Source organism: Felis catus, chromosome C2 (genome assembly GCF_018350175.1).
Source record: "Felis catus isolate Fca126 chromosome C2, F.catus_Fca126_mat1.0, whole genome shotgun sequence".
Classification (NCBI taxonomy): Eukaryota; Metazoa; Chordata; class Mammalia; order Carnivora; family Felidae; genus Felis; species Felis catus.
This window is the reverse complement of record NC_058376.1, coordinates 93,955,196-93,970,031: the sequence shown is the minus strand read 5'-3', so window position 1 is coordinate 93,970,031 and position 14,836 is coordinate 93,955,196. Positions and strand designations below refer to the sequence as shown.

The 14,836-nt window shown below is 40.6% G+C and overlaps 1 protein-coding gene across 4 annotated transcripts in view; it reads left to right on the top strand.

Moving 5' to 3' along the window:
* Positions 1–14,836, top strand: part of FNDC3B (fibronectin type III domain containing 3B) — a 361,319-nt gene that overhangs the window by 46,298 nt on the left and 300,185 nt on the right. The window lies entirely within an intron of this gene.

Below are 14,836 nucleotides of genomic sequence, written 5' to 3'. Positions count from 1 at the left end.
TTTTTACTTACCTGGCAGGACTTGTATGAGCACCAGAGACTGATGGAGTGTGTCTCACAACAATATTGCCCTGTCATTTCTGTCCTTTTCTGGGTTGCAGGAAAGAGACGATCACACGTAATGCATACTAGCAACTTCACAGAGAGTAAAAGACATTACATAGCTGTTAGCAAGCAAAATCATGGTAAGAGAAAATGGTCGGTGCTGGATAATCAGGAGAATGAAAATGGGAGGAAAATATGAACAGCTTCATTCTATTTCTTCTGTAAATTGACATCTTACTACAGTACTTCAGAATGTGGTCAGATCTTAGAAGGGAAAGGGAATGTTAACGGTTTTAGTGGCTGTTTGTTGCATCTGAAGGATAGAATCTAATAAGCTCCTGGGACATTTAAGAGGTATTCTGAATACCTGGAAAGATTTAATAGGCAGTGTTATGACTCTTTCACTAAAATAGAACATGTTCACTTTTCTCAGATAGTAGCTAAAGATCGTCTTAACAATAGTGGACGTTAGGTAGGTTAGGCTAGGATCTTTATTTTAGGGATAGGGAATTGAAGCATACAAAAAGTATTTGCCTAGTTACATGTTAGCCATGTTAGACTTTGTAATGGCTTAGAAAACATTTTGGCCCCAACAAAATCTTTGTAGGACATGAAATTAATACGCTTTAAATTTTTTAAATGTTTATTTAGTTTTGAGAGAGACAGAAAAGATAGACAAAGCACGAGCAGAGGAGGTGCAGAGAGAGAGGGGGACACAGACTATCAGCACAGAGCCTGATGCAGGGCTCGAACTCACAGGCTGCAAGATCATGACCTGAGCTGAAGTCTGATCATTAACCAACTGAGCCACCCAAGTGCCCTAATATGTAGTACTCTTGATTCTACTTGCCCTGCTGTGTGTGTGTGTGTGTGTGTGTGTGTGTGTGTGTGTGTGTGTGTTTAATTATCACTTTCTTACACACTACATAACTAACTTATTATGTTCATTGTTTGTTTCCTTTTAGTAGAATGTAAACTCCAGGAGGACAGGTTTTTTGTTTTTTTCCCCTCCACCTGTGCATTGGTGAATTTCCAATGTCTGCAACAGCATCTCAGTCACAGTAGGTGCTCAGTAAATTTGGTGATTAAATGAAACAACGTGTGGTAGTTAGATGGTGCTATAAATTGATGAGACTCATTTCTTAGATCATGTTTTCAGCTTTGGACAAGTGATGGGACCTCTCTGGGTAGTTTCGGTTGCTCCATCTGGTTTGATGGGATTGAATTTGTAAACTGGGCTGAAGGATATGGCTTGCAGATTTTGTGTTCTGACCTTACACAGTGTTGTTTGTTCTTGAATTTGGAAGCAACACTTAAAAATTAAGGGATTTCACCTAAAATGAAATTTCTGATCGTTCTTGGAAATTTGGCAGCGTGGGCCTGCGTTCCTGCATGGTAGTGAGGCCTGAGCTGAGCTCCCTCTTTAAAGGGGGCATTTACTCTCCAGCTTGTAGCCGTCCCCATGTAGCAGGATTCTTGCACAGAGAGGCATGACACCGAGCCTTATCTTTCCAGGAAGCAACTTTATTTGTGCCGGCAGGGCTCAGTTGGGTTTCTCACCAAAGAACTGAGCCCCCAATGCCATGTGGTGTAGTTTTTTATATATTTTCTACTTCTTTGTCTCCCGTACATAGTAACACACAGACATGCAGTCTGATTAAGTAGTCTCCTGTCACAAGGTCCTGAGGGATGTTGTCACGTACGAATGCATATAGCCTTAAGGTTTTGTTCTGTTTTTTCCTTAGGGAGGGGACCCTACCACACCCATAGATAATGAAGCTGTCTGTTGGTTTTTACTATTATGTGCATACTTTTAGCTTTTCAATTTTTTAAAATATTTTTTAAGTTTATTTTGAGAGAGAGAGAGAGAGAGAGAAAATGAGTGGGGAAGGGCAGAGAGAGAGGGGGACAGAGGATCTGAAGTGGGCTCCGTGTTGTCAGCACAGAGCCCAATGTTCGGCTCCAGCTCATGAACCGTGAGATCATGACCTGAGCCGAAGTCGGACGCTCTACCTCCTGAGCCACCCAGGTGCCTCAACTTTTCAGTTTTTAAATGTAACGACATATTTCTCTCTAGCCATGTTTTACAAAAGAGGGAAAAAGGCAAACTGGACCACTTTAGTCATTGACGTTACGTCCTTGGCTTTTGTAGTCATTCGAACATCGTAGCCCCTTGATGTAATGTTTGTCTAACATCTCTATCTCTTTTAGGTCTAGCCTTTTTATGATTGTAGCTGTGATTGCTGATGGTATGCAAGGGGGAAGAGATAGCTGCTCTGACTTAGAGGAATGAACTTCAGTGCTTTGACTGTGAAGTGGCCGCATGGAATGTGGGTCTGGGGAAAAAATGCTTCCTTTGTTGAACTGTTTGTTAATGCGTAATTGGTTCAGATGTTGAAAGTGCATGGCCACGTTGTTTTGTGCTCAGGTACAACGTTAGAAGGGCCCGAAAGGTGTACGTTCTCCATTTGTACATTTCCTGTTTACTAGAGAGACTATTTTCTATTTGTAGTGGTGGCCTGGAATGCAAAAGGTTGAGAAAAAAGTTTACTGTTTGGGAAAAGTGATACTTCTTCCAGGGGAAGTGAATGTTGTAGGTTTCTTTTTGCATTGGGGACTAGGAAAATTGAGCCTTGGATCTCTTTGGTAGAAAGAACAAATGGCATACTATTCCTAGGGGAAATTCGAATAACTAGACAATTTCAAACCATGTTTAATGTGGAAATGCGACTTATATTTTGATATTACGTGGAGGAAGAAGATTGTGCAGTCAGTCCTTTAGACTTGTGAATGGCTCGTTTGATTATGGAATTAACCAGTGGATCCAATTTTCTTTGACTCTTTACCAAAAATTTGGGCTAAGTTCTTAGGTGAAAAAAGATAGAGATATCACATCATTAGGAGAGTTGAAAATAATTAGATAGCTACAACAGTATTACCCAAAGAATATTATCTGATGAACCCTAGCTCTTGAGACAAGTTGGTGTTCAAAAAAGTTTGACCCTGGAGCGATTCTCAGTGTATATTAGTTCTGTGGAGTCTAGTATTAAAGAACCTCGAGCTATTCAGTCTAGAGTTTTCAGGTATGGTTATGGTAGAATTTTGTTTTCACATAAGATATATTAGTACAAAGCAGCTTATTTGTTCCATTTTATATACTTCGGAAGTTCCCACCTGGATGGATGTAGGAAAAAATAGATACATGTAGTTCATTCCCGCTTCCTTACAGGTGTATCTGTTTCCTTCACTTTTCCTTGGGTTTGCAATTACTTTTCCTCCAGGCTACTCCCAGGGATATTTTGCAGTGACTTGGTTAAAACTGTAGAATCCAGATGGAATATAGAGGATACTTTTGAGTCTTCCTGTTTGTTTAGAAAACAAATCTCTCTGTATTGACTCCCCCTCCACCTTTTTTTTTTTTTTTTTTTTTAAGGTAATGTGCTTCTAGTTAAGACCTATAATTTATTATGCCTGTATTGTAAACTACCATTCTTAGGCGTGGTCATCTTTTCCTTGTGTGTGTCGTTTGGAGATTTCCTGTTACTAATGTAGGTAATACTTGTTTTCTCTGAGAGCCTCAGTAGTTGACTGGTTTGGGACTTTGCAGATAGAAGCTGATGGAGGTCAGGGATGGAAGGAGAAGGCGGGAGGATAATTCACCGTTGGAATTTGATAAACGAGAGTTGGTGTATATGTGTGTGGGTGTGGTAAAGAGCTTCTAACTCTGTTGTTTCATATATATATATATATATATATATGTATATATATGTATATGTATATATATGTGTATATATATATATGTATTATTGAGAGATGGTGCAAGTGAGCTTGGGCAGGGAGAGAGAGAGAGAAAGAGAGAGAGAATTCCATGAGGGACAGAGTGGGGGGAGAGAGAGAAAAGTGGGGCTCTGCTCACCAGAGGGGTTTGTGCTCACCCAATGTGGGGCTCAAACTTGCAGACCTTGAGATCATGACCTGAGCCAAAGTCAGATGCTTAACCAACTGAGCCACCCAGTCGCTCAAATTTCCTTTATAAACTTAGGTAGAAAATATGTTCAGAAATATGAAGTGATTGGAGAGACCAGAGACCTTACCCTTCCCATTAATCACTGGTGTGACCTCTCAAAAATAAGAGATGGATTAGATAATCTTGAAAGTGCTGCTGTTTTAAAAACAAACTTAAAAATTCATTGCAAATTTTAAATGCTGAGATTGATTGCATTTTTGAAATTAGTGTAGGTTGTAACATGCTAGAGGGGTAATCAAACCCTCGTGGTAGAAAAGCTCATGTCGATGTAAAAAACGTGATTTGGAGTCTTTGGTATTTGCCAGGGGCTGCAAGAATTAAATGATTCTGAATTTGTGACCTTCTTATACCTTGTGAAAAAGCTGAAGGAGAATTTGAAGTTCTAGGCAGACCTTATTCAGGGATGTTCAGGACGTCGCTCACTACATACAGCAAGAAATGATAGTCTAGTATATACCACTTTGCCTTCAGATCTCGAAGTTTTTACCATTCATCAAGCAACCATTCAGTTTCAAAGTAATGAGAAGCTTAGTACCAGAGAAGTGCTTGCCTCATCTTGTTCTAGAAAAAGCTGGCAGCCTAAAAATGCTTATCATTCAAGGTGTGACCTGAGTGAGTGCTGTACGGCTATTGTAATTTTTTGTTAAAGAGATGTGGCTAAGCAGGTACTATCCAGGGAAAATTCCTTCTAACTAGACCTTTATGTAGGATTTATCCCACATTGCTGAAACTGCTGTATTGGGATCCCGGAATCAGAATTAGAAGGGAATTCGAGATCAGCTAGTCCAGCCACATGATGTTGCAGGTGTACGTAAGCTCTGAGAAACCTAAGTCACACAGCTGGTGGATAGAAGAGAACTTGAATTAAACTCCAGATATTGGATTGCCACTGAGATCCTCTTTGCTCATATCGTGTAGAGTTTAGGCAGTGTGTCTGGCGTGAGAATTTCTTATGAAATATTAAAAAAATTTTTTTTCTAATGTTTGTTTATTTTTGAGAGAGAGGGACAGAGCTCGAGCGGAGAAGAGGCAGAGAGAGAGGGAAACACAGAATCGAAGCAGACCCCAGGCTCTGAGCCGTCAGCACAGAGCCCGACGCGGGTCTCAAACTCACAAACCGCGACATCATGACCTGAGCTGAAGTCAGACGCTTAACAGACTGAACCACCCAGGCACCCGTCTTATGAAATGTTTTAAAAAATTGGAATATAATCTACATATATCAAGTTAGAGATCTGCATCTTCAGAGGTATATTTTGAAGTGTGACTGATCGTGTAAAAACCTTTTTTAAAAACTTTACAAAAGATAGCTGTCATGGAAGAGAGTATGACCTCATCATTTGTGTTGACAGCATTCTCTTAGGATATGAGTGATGTTTGTACAGACGGTATTAAAAAATAGTATTTTTACTCACTTATCCAGCCGTTAGGCTTTTAAGATATAGATAGATAGATAGATGATGGCCAAATAATATTCAGAGTTCTGGTTTAAGTGAGAGGGAAATATGCTTTATTTTTTTAAGTGTTTTTGTATTTATTTTGAGAGAGGGAGTGAGAGTGGGTGTGTGCATGCCCACATATACGCATGCGGGAGTGGAGGAGGGGCCGAGAGAGAGAGAGAGAGAGAGAGAGAGAGAGAGGGAGGGAGGGAGAGAGAGAGAGAGAGAGAGAGAGAGAGAGAAAGAGAAAGAATGTGAGAGAATCCCAAGCAGGCTGTACACTGTCAGCATGGAGCCCGACCTGGGGCTTGATCGCAGGACCTGTGAAATCGTGACCTGAGCTGAAATCGAGAGTCGGGTGCTTAAGCGACAGAACCACCCAGGTGCCCCTGGAAATAAGCTTTCTTAGGGACTGAATAGGCATTGGGAGAGAAGTGATTTGTCTTGGTGTTGCATTTCATGGAGTTAGGTTTGAATAAATAGTATTTTCAATGTGCTGTGAGTTACTTTTATTTTTTAATTTTTTTTTTTTTAAGATTTTTATTGTTAAGCATTATTGCTACACCCAGTGGGGAGTCGAACTCACAACCCTGAGATCAAGAAGTCACATGCTGTACCTACTGAGCCAGCCAGGCGCTCCTAATGCTGTGAGTTTTTTAAACTCACAGTAAGTAATTTCCATAGGAAATTAGTAAAGTAAAAATTCTGAACAAATGATTTTACTAATTTTTATTTCTGAATTAAGTATATGAATCCAGAATATACAAAGACGTCTTTTATTTAAAAAAAAAATTTTTTTTTTAACATGTATTTATTTTTGAGAGAGAGAGAGAGAGAGACCATGAACAGGGGAGGGTCAGAGAAAGAGGGAGATGCAGGCTCTGAAGCAGGCTCCAGGCTCTGAGCTGTCAGCACAGAGCCCGACGCGGGGCTCGAACCCACAGACCCCGAGATCATGACCTGAGCCGAAGTCAGACGCTTAACCGACTGAGCCACCCAGGCGCCTCCAAAGACGTCTTTTAAACTGTATGTTACAGGAGGATAATCTAGAACTAGGGGCAAGCTGTTTTACCACAGGGTTGTCTCAAACCCTGGAAAAAAGACGGTAAGAATTTATCAGGGGTAAGGAAATTTTCTTAGTGTTGGAGACAGAGTGCAATGTGGTGCAGCTGTCGGCAGAGGTTTGGAGGCTCTCCAGGGGACAGTCAGTCCTGAGTCGTCGGTTGATCGAAGGTCGGGGGTAGCTGGCGACCCATACCACACACGAGGTGAATGTCAGGTTTACAAAGCCCGCAGCAGTGTGATTTCAGGTCATAATTTCAATCATAGCAATATCTTGATACCTTTGACATAAGGATCTTGGAACATGAAAAAAAAAAAAAAGAAAAGGGATTCCAATGAGGCTGTCGTGTAAAGATCAAGGACAGGGAGGTTTGAAAATCTCACTCTTCATTACTGAAATCTTAGCTCAGTTACATAGTTTTAGCCAAATGTGCAAAGCTGGATGCACAGTGCTAGGTGAGGAGGATACCCAGGAAATGTTTGGATGGCCGAGGGGATGGACGGCCAGATCTGTCAACTCCCGTTTTTTTTTTTTTTTATGACTTCAATCACACATGATTTCCACATATATCATTCATTTGTTGTAGTGCTCGGGGTGTGATAACTGTCAGCTGTGATTAATGAAATGAGTTGAGTGGGTGTACTTAATCCTAAGTCTTTTTTTTGTTTGTTTTTATAGTTATAAAACTTTTTTTTATTGAAGTATAATTGCGTACAGTGTTACACGGTTCCAGGGATACAACATAATGATTCGACCGTTCTATACATTACTCCATGCTTATCATGATAAGTATGGTCATCATCTGTCACCAAATGTTTTTACAATCTTATTGACTATATTACCTGTGCTGTCTTTTCATCTCTGCGACTTACTTACTTTGTAACTGGAAGTCTGTATCCCTTAATCCCCTTTGTCTATTTCCCCATCCTCTCACCCACTAATCTGAAGTCTTAATTATTAGAAATTGCTTAACAGTTTTTTAAACATTTTTATTTTAGAGAGAGAGTGTGTGTGCAAGTGGGGGGGGGGGGGGGGAGAGAGAGAGAGAGAGAGAGAGAGAGAGAGAGAGAATGAATGAATCTCAAGCAGACTCTATATTAAGCATGGAGCCCGACATGGGGCTTGATCCCACAACCCTGGGATCATGACCTGAGCCAAAACCAAGAGTCCGTTGCTCAACCGACTGAGCCAGCCAGGCACCCCTGTTGAACAGTTTTTAAAATTAGTCACTATTGAGTTATCAGATACTAATATTGTCGGCAATGTTGAATGAATTAGAGGCAGAGACCAGAGACTTTCTGGATCCTTCTAACCCAGCACCAAATATGCCTCTTTTTTTGCCACCACAGTTCTTGATTGAGGAGAACGCCCAAGTGGGAGGGTCCGTGGTGCTTTTTCTAACCAATGGGTGGCAAATATGTGACATGGCTCTCCTCCCTCAATTTCACAGCCTTGGCAACCCTCTCTCATTATCACAGAACTGGTGCAGTGAATCTTTCTCAATACTGTACTGAATTAATTGGAGTGGGCATGTGAAAAAAAAAAATCTAGGGCTCTCACCAAACAGCGCATGGTATGAAGCTGGAGAAGGATTTGTGCATAGGGACACCAACATAGTTCTTGGTAGAATCAGAATAACCCAGGTGTCCTGATTCTCCAGTGTAGTATTTGTTATCACTTTGCTTTCTCATGTAGCAGGATAGGCTTAGAATATGAGTTGATACTGTTACTTAGGGTCCAGCACAGAAAACAAACTAAATCGTTCTTTACCTAGTTTGGTCTAGGTACTGAAGAGAATGCAGTGAATTTGATTTTTCACCCCAATAATCTCTTCATCGTCTGTGAAGAGTTTGAAAAATAACTTAGCAAAATGAGGCTGGGATTGGGGAACCGGGGAGAGGGAGTAGAATGTAATAAAACTCTTCTGAAGTACTTGGGAAATATTTTTTAAGTAGCAGTTGTTAGAGGTACTCGTGTGTCTTATCTGTTAAGTAGAGCAGGTAGGAGTCCCACTTGGCAGTGCTTTTGGAAGTTCCAGCTGCATTTGAATTTGCTCTTACAGATGTTTCTTTTTATACGTTTGGATGGGCCTTCCCTTTCCTCCATTAATTTGAATTACCAAGGTTTTATTCTATGTAATGTTAAAATGTAAAAAGACAGCACAATCTGAAGAAGTGGATATTTTCTCTTAATTGCAAGCATCTGAAAAAATATGAGAAATTACAGAAGTCAGCTATTTTGTAGGTTTAGACATGGGCATTGTAATCTCAAGTACTCTGTAATATCCTAGTACTTGAGAGAGAGAGAGAGAAAAAGAGGGCGAGAGAGACTTTGTGTGTGTGTATGTGTATGTGTGTGTGTACACGTACAGCCCCCTGTATTTTTGTTTTGGAGCATCTTGGATTGTAGCTTTACAAAGTTAACTTTATCACTGTAGTTGCTGGAAGTAAAAAAGGGCATACTTGTACCTATAAAATGTGATCCGAAAGTTATTAGCTTCTTCAAAAAGTTGGCTTTTATTAGTAGGATGCCTTCTGACACACATTTTCATGTGGAATTTGTATTTATTCATCTTGACAAGAGTAGTCACTGAAGAACAATTTTCAAAATTGTGTTGCTTCCAGTAATATTACCCGAATGCTCTGGCATTTTTCTGACCTAGCGCTGTGTGGGTGGGTGGGGGCCTGTAATGAATGGCTGTAGCCTGCCGCAGAGAATACGATTGCAGATAGACCACAAGATGGGCCAGTTATCTTTGTTCATTTCATGCCATGGAATGCACCTCTAACCTTAGATGTACCGCTGTCCCTCAGATGCTGTCATAAAGCCATCATTACTGGCAGAAAAACCAAAACACGTCACAGGTGTTTTTGCCACGAGTTGGTAGTGTTGGAAAAGAAGGGCAGCAAACATCGTATGTCAAACAGAAGCAGTGTGGAAATTACAGGTCTCCCCACACCAAGGATTTGTGTGGATACCTCAGCAAACCTAGAAGTCTGTGAATAGACTGGAGCTCAAGGAGTGACTTCTTAGGCATCAAGGAATTTGTCAAATACCTGAGCCCTTACCATATGCCAGACCCTATAGCAGTATCTTGGGGACCTTTAAACACATACACATTCTCCAGCCTTTTCAAACAAATTCCTCAAGTTATTTAACTTCTCCATACACTAAATTAAGTAGGGGAAGAAGTTGCATAAGACACATTATTTGGAGGTAACAAGCGAACTGAATGGAAGAAAGTCTGCTTGTCGAGAATGTCTCTGGAGTCTCTCCTCGAGAAGCTCAAGCTGTCAGATAGGGAAGGAAGTCTAGTAGTCCATCACCCTCGTTTCACACTTGAGGGTATGAATGTCCACAGGGTTCTTAGTAGAGTTTATCATGAATGGGAGCAATCCTAAGGTAGCTTTAAGCAGCAGGTAAGGCCTGGGCAGAACAGATTGATGTCCCAGGAGGAGAGTACCAAGAGCAAAGGTTGAGTGGGCGCACGCTCCCCGGAAAGTCACTGATTAGGCGGGGTGGTTGTGTAGGCCGAGTAAGAAATACATTCATGTAGGGTGGGTGACTAAAGTAGATGTATCGGGCCTGAGACATGGTTTTGAGGAACAGAATATGATACCAAGTCTGTTTATATACAGCGTTGGGAAAGGGCTAGAGGGGTGTTAACTTGAGCGCATTTTATGACTTTTCTGGGGTACTTAGTAAACATGTGTGTCCTCCTCCCTCCTGCCGAGGGAAGATATCTAGGCCCCTCCCTCCATAGATTCTGTTTCAGCAGCTCCGTGGTGGAAGGGAGAGATCTGTATTTTTAAAGTTTTATTGAGATACAATTCACATGCCATACTGTTTACTCATTTAAGACGTAAAATTCAATCTTTGTAGAACATATTCACAGAATTATACAACCATCACGACAAATTCCAGAACATTTTTGTACCAGTCAGCTGTCCCTTCCGACTCCACCCCCACACCCAGCCAGCCCCAGCCAGCCACCAGTCTACTTTCTGTCTCTAAAAGTTCACCTCTTCTGGACATTTCATACCAAGGAAACCATACAGTATGTGGCCTTTTGTGACTGGCTTTTTCAGCTAGCATACATACATCTATTTTTTTAACCCACAGACATGGTGTTTTGGGACTAGCAGAGAATTGCAATCTGGGTCAAGCTAACTCGTGAAACTATAGGCAAGCCCCTTAGCACACTGTTTTAAGGTTGATGTTGTAGCCTGTTATCAGTACGTCATTCCTTTTTACTGCCGAAGAATATTCCGTCATGTGGCTGTACTTAATCTTATTAATTTATCCTGAGGTTGACAGATGTTTGGGTAGTTTCTCCTCGGTTGGCATTTATGAATAATGCGGCTCTGAACATTTGTGCGGAAGCTGCATTTCTCAGCAGGCGCCCCACTTACTTCCGTCGAAGGGTTCCTGCGTCATCCTTGGAGAAACACTCGCCTGAGTGGTTAGGGCTGTGGGTCAGCTCCTCCCACAGCACGAAGTCCGTCGTTCTGCATCCCTTAGCGGTGTTTCTCTGGCCTCTGCTCCAAGAATCACTGGTTTTGAGCGAGCAGTGACTTAGCGGAAGTGATGTTCCGGAAGTGAATTTCATGATCTGCGCGTGCGGGGTAGAACGGATGGAGGGGGGCGGTGCATAGTGGGACGGTGGGCAGAGTAAGCTGGTTTCAGGTATTTCCAGGACCTAGAAGTGATTTGCTTTAGTTCCTAAAGGAGGGTGCTGCCGCGTGTGGTGGTGGTGATGGAAAGGAAGGGTCAGGGATAACATCCTTCGTCAAAGGAAGAATTCCTTTTATTGTGGTGATTTTAAAATGTTCAACAGTTTATGCTTTTCACTGACTCAGACACAGGTCTGGCTAATCCTGACCTTATCTATTCCTGCCATCCTGTTATTCCGAAGAAACATATTTTTACTGACTGTTTGGGAGAGGAAATCCTGGGATAACTAACTGAAGGATATAGTATAATAAAAAAATTCTGAGTTATGATATTTTCAAGCCTCTGGTCTGTTAGAGATGTTTAGATAATTGTACAAGCCTGAGTCAGAACTGAACTTTTCAAGGTTTCTTTTTAGACTTAGGATTCTCTGATCTATCTTGGAACTGAAAATCGCTTCTAGGAGGTTCACAGTCCTCACCATCACTGCTGGTCTGCCCAGCTGTGCCTCAAGTGAAGGGGAAACCACACCTGTGAGCTAGCGCACAGCTTTAGAATATGGGGCCGGCACAACCAGTGGCCCATGTCAGGAAGTCATACAGGTGTGTTTTATGTAATAGAATTGTCATTGACCAGATATCCATTATCCGTTTCTCATTTTTCCATGAGATTCTTTGACAAATATTATGAGATCACCTCTAAGATGCTCTGTGGTCCATATACTTCCTCCGCCCCCCCCCCATGACAAAAACATTATAACAAGTATCAGAATATGTAGATAAAAGCTTCCTCCTCCTCCTTCTCCTTTCCTCAATATAATCATTGTGAACACTTACGGTATATTCTATTTTTTTTTCCCCTGTGTGAAAAATAAACTAGTCCTAGTTTTGCACAAATAAGACCATGGCTTAGACCTTTTATTTAACATGGGATTCCTTTACGTCGTTTCCCTATAAACAGTGGATTGTGAACATATTCCTTTATTAACAGATTCATTTCTACAGCACTTAAAATTAGTTTTCTGTTGTATGGATGAGATAGTTTCCAACTTTTCACTATTCTGTCCTGTGATGATATATGTGCTCAGACTTTATATTAAGATATTTTAAGTCACATCAGAGTCTTTGTCACTTCGATTCCCTGGTAATAATTTTCCTGGCATCAGTACGCCTAGATGCTCGGGAATAAGTGTTTTGGGGCAACCAGAACACTTGATTCCTGGCATATATATTCTGCTGGGAGGGTAGGTTTGGTTTATAGTTATGAGAGATGTGTTATGAATAGTTAACATAAAACATCCTATAGCTCTTAGGAGGTACAGAATAAAACTTTTAGAAACCTGTATATAGATAAACATGGAACAAAGAATTGAATTTACAGTGATATGTGGGGACCATTTACTTCATAATTCTGTTTAAATACTTGTACACAATCTAAGAGTATTCTGTCGCTATGCTCTGATACCTTCTAGAAAGAAGTTAATGCCTCTGGCTGCACACTGGGTTAGGTGCACGTTGGGCATGTGGGTTAAATATGTTTTCCCTCCCCTATCTTTCTGCCAAAGTCAAGGACCCTAGAAGAGGATTTTACTGCCTTCTCTGAAAATGTGATTTTTAGGAACCAGTCCTTACTTATCTTATAAAGTTGACAACGTTCTTGTTATGATCATGAAGTATCAAATAAAGAATAGATTGGTCTGCACTGTGTAAATTGTAGCCCTCCAACTTTATAGATTTCATACGGATAGAAAAAAACTGAAATGAAGCACATCACCTCTTAACAGTGGATGTTTCTTGGTGATAGGATTCTGAATAATTGAAACTTTGTTCCTGCTTTTCTGTATTTCCAGATTCCTAGAGTGAACATGTGTTGCATGTTATAATATATGGGGATGAGGGAATAAAAATATGGGACAAATATTTTTAGAAGGTTTCACATGAGGGAGGGTGCGGTGGAGAGAGCCCACGAAGATAGGAGTGGGTGGGTACTTTTCCACTGACAAGGAGGCCTGCCAAGCCTGAGGGAACTCTCCGACTCCACCCTGTACTTTTCAGAGCCAGAGTTTTTGAAGTCCTTTGTGCTAGTTAAGGACTAGCATAGTTAGCACAGCTAAGTAAGTATGTAACAGATTTCTATTATTAGTTTATCTTTGCTGAGTCTCATTTGATTGACAGAGAGTCCTCCACCCAGAAAGTTTGATTTATTTTGGCAGTTGGAAGAGGATTTTTTGGAGTGCTTGTTATCTAAAAAAAGTAAGGCTGGGGAACCTGCCTTTCCCCTACTCCCTTTAAAACAAAACAAAACAAAAACATAGAAAACTGTTTGGGTTGGTCCTGGTGAGCGGGCCTAATCTAGGGATTACTTAGCAAGCATGACCCGAGGGCTGGTTCTATAAATGTTACCGAATCTATTCCTTAACCGTGTGCAGGTTCTAACAGTGCCGCGGCCCACAGTTCCGGTTGATTGGTGGAAGCCAGTTTTGTGAGACTTGGGTAAGCCCATACCCCTTAGGTCTACACTTCATGTCGGACAGTGATTTGAAAGCATTTTGAGTTACAAACATTTAAACAATCATGCAGAGCAAAACGAAGGGGATTACATCAAGTTTCTAAAAGTTAACTTTTATCATTATAAAAACTACAGTTGCTCATTGTAGTCTACTTTAAGAGCTATAGTAAGTACAAAGGAAAAATATAGTTGACTCGTCATTTCGTTATCTGTAGGTTAAACATTGTCTACATCTTGACTATTTCATTTCAGGTTTTTTACATAAATAGATGTACCTTCGGATTAAACATTGTGAGCATTTCCTCCTGGTATTTCTGGTTTACTTCTTCTGTCTTGCAAAAGTGACTGCCTGTGGCTAGTAAGTGGTGTTATTTATGGTTGGCATGGGTGCAGATACCTTTTATTTTTACGGTGGCTGCCTTAAGTATTACACTTCTAATAAATCCATGTATGTGTTAATTGTGATATTCTTTGTTGCTGTGCCCAAATTGATAGATTATTAGAGCTGGCAGGGACCTTGATGATGGAGGTCAGTACTTTAATTAGAGAAATGAGGAAAACTATCCAGGAGGGTTGCCCTTTGCCCAATATCATTAAATTATTTAATGGTCTAAAAATATTACTGTAGGAAACAGCTGTTACCTCTCTTTTGCAGGTTGAGAAACTGGGGTATTGAGAATTTAATGAACACATTTTTTCAAACAACCAGGTTGTGTTTTTTACATGCTTGGGAGGAGAAAGAATTACCAGTAGTTCAGTGGTTTAGCATTGAATTGACAAAACCTGTTTATTAACTGCATTTTTCAACCACCAGTTGATGGATTTGATGGCATATATAAGCAACTACCTTTATTTCCTCCCATATTTGTGCAGAAGTCATTATTGATACGATGTTGACAATGCCTGCTTTTCTATTAGGAGTTAAAATAATATTTTTTTTCCTTTGCAGTTAAACAAAATGGTCAATATTTAAGGAATCATAATTTTCAGTAGAGATAATAAAGTGATTTTTGAAGCTTTGATATTTTAAAGTCCATATTCCATACTGACACTTTTCATTTGGCTTTGAAAAGCAATAGACACT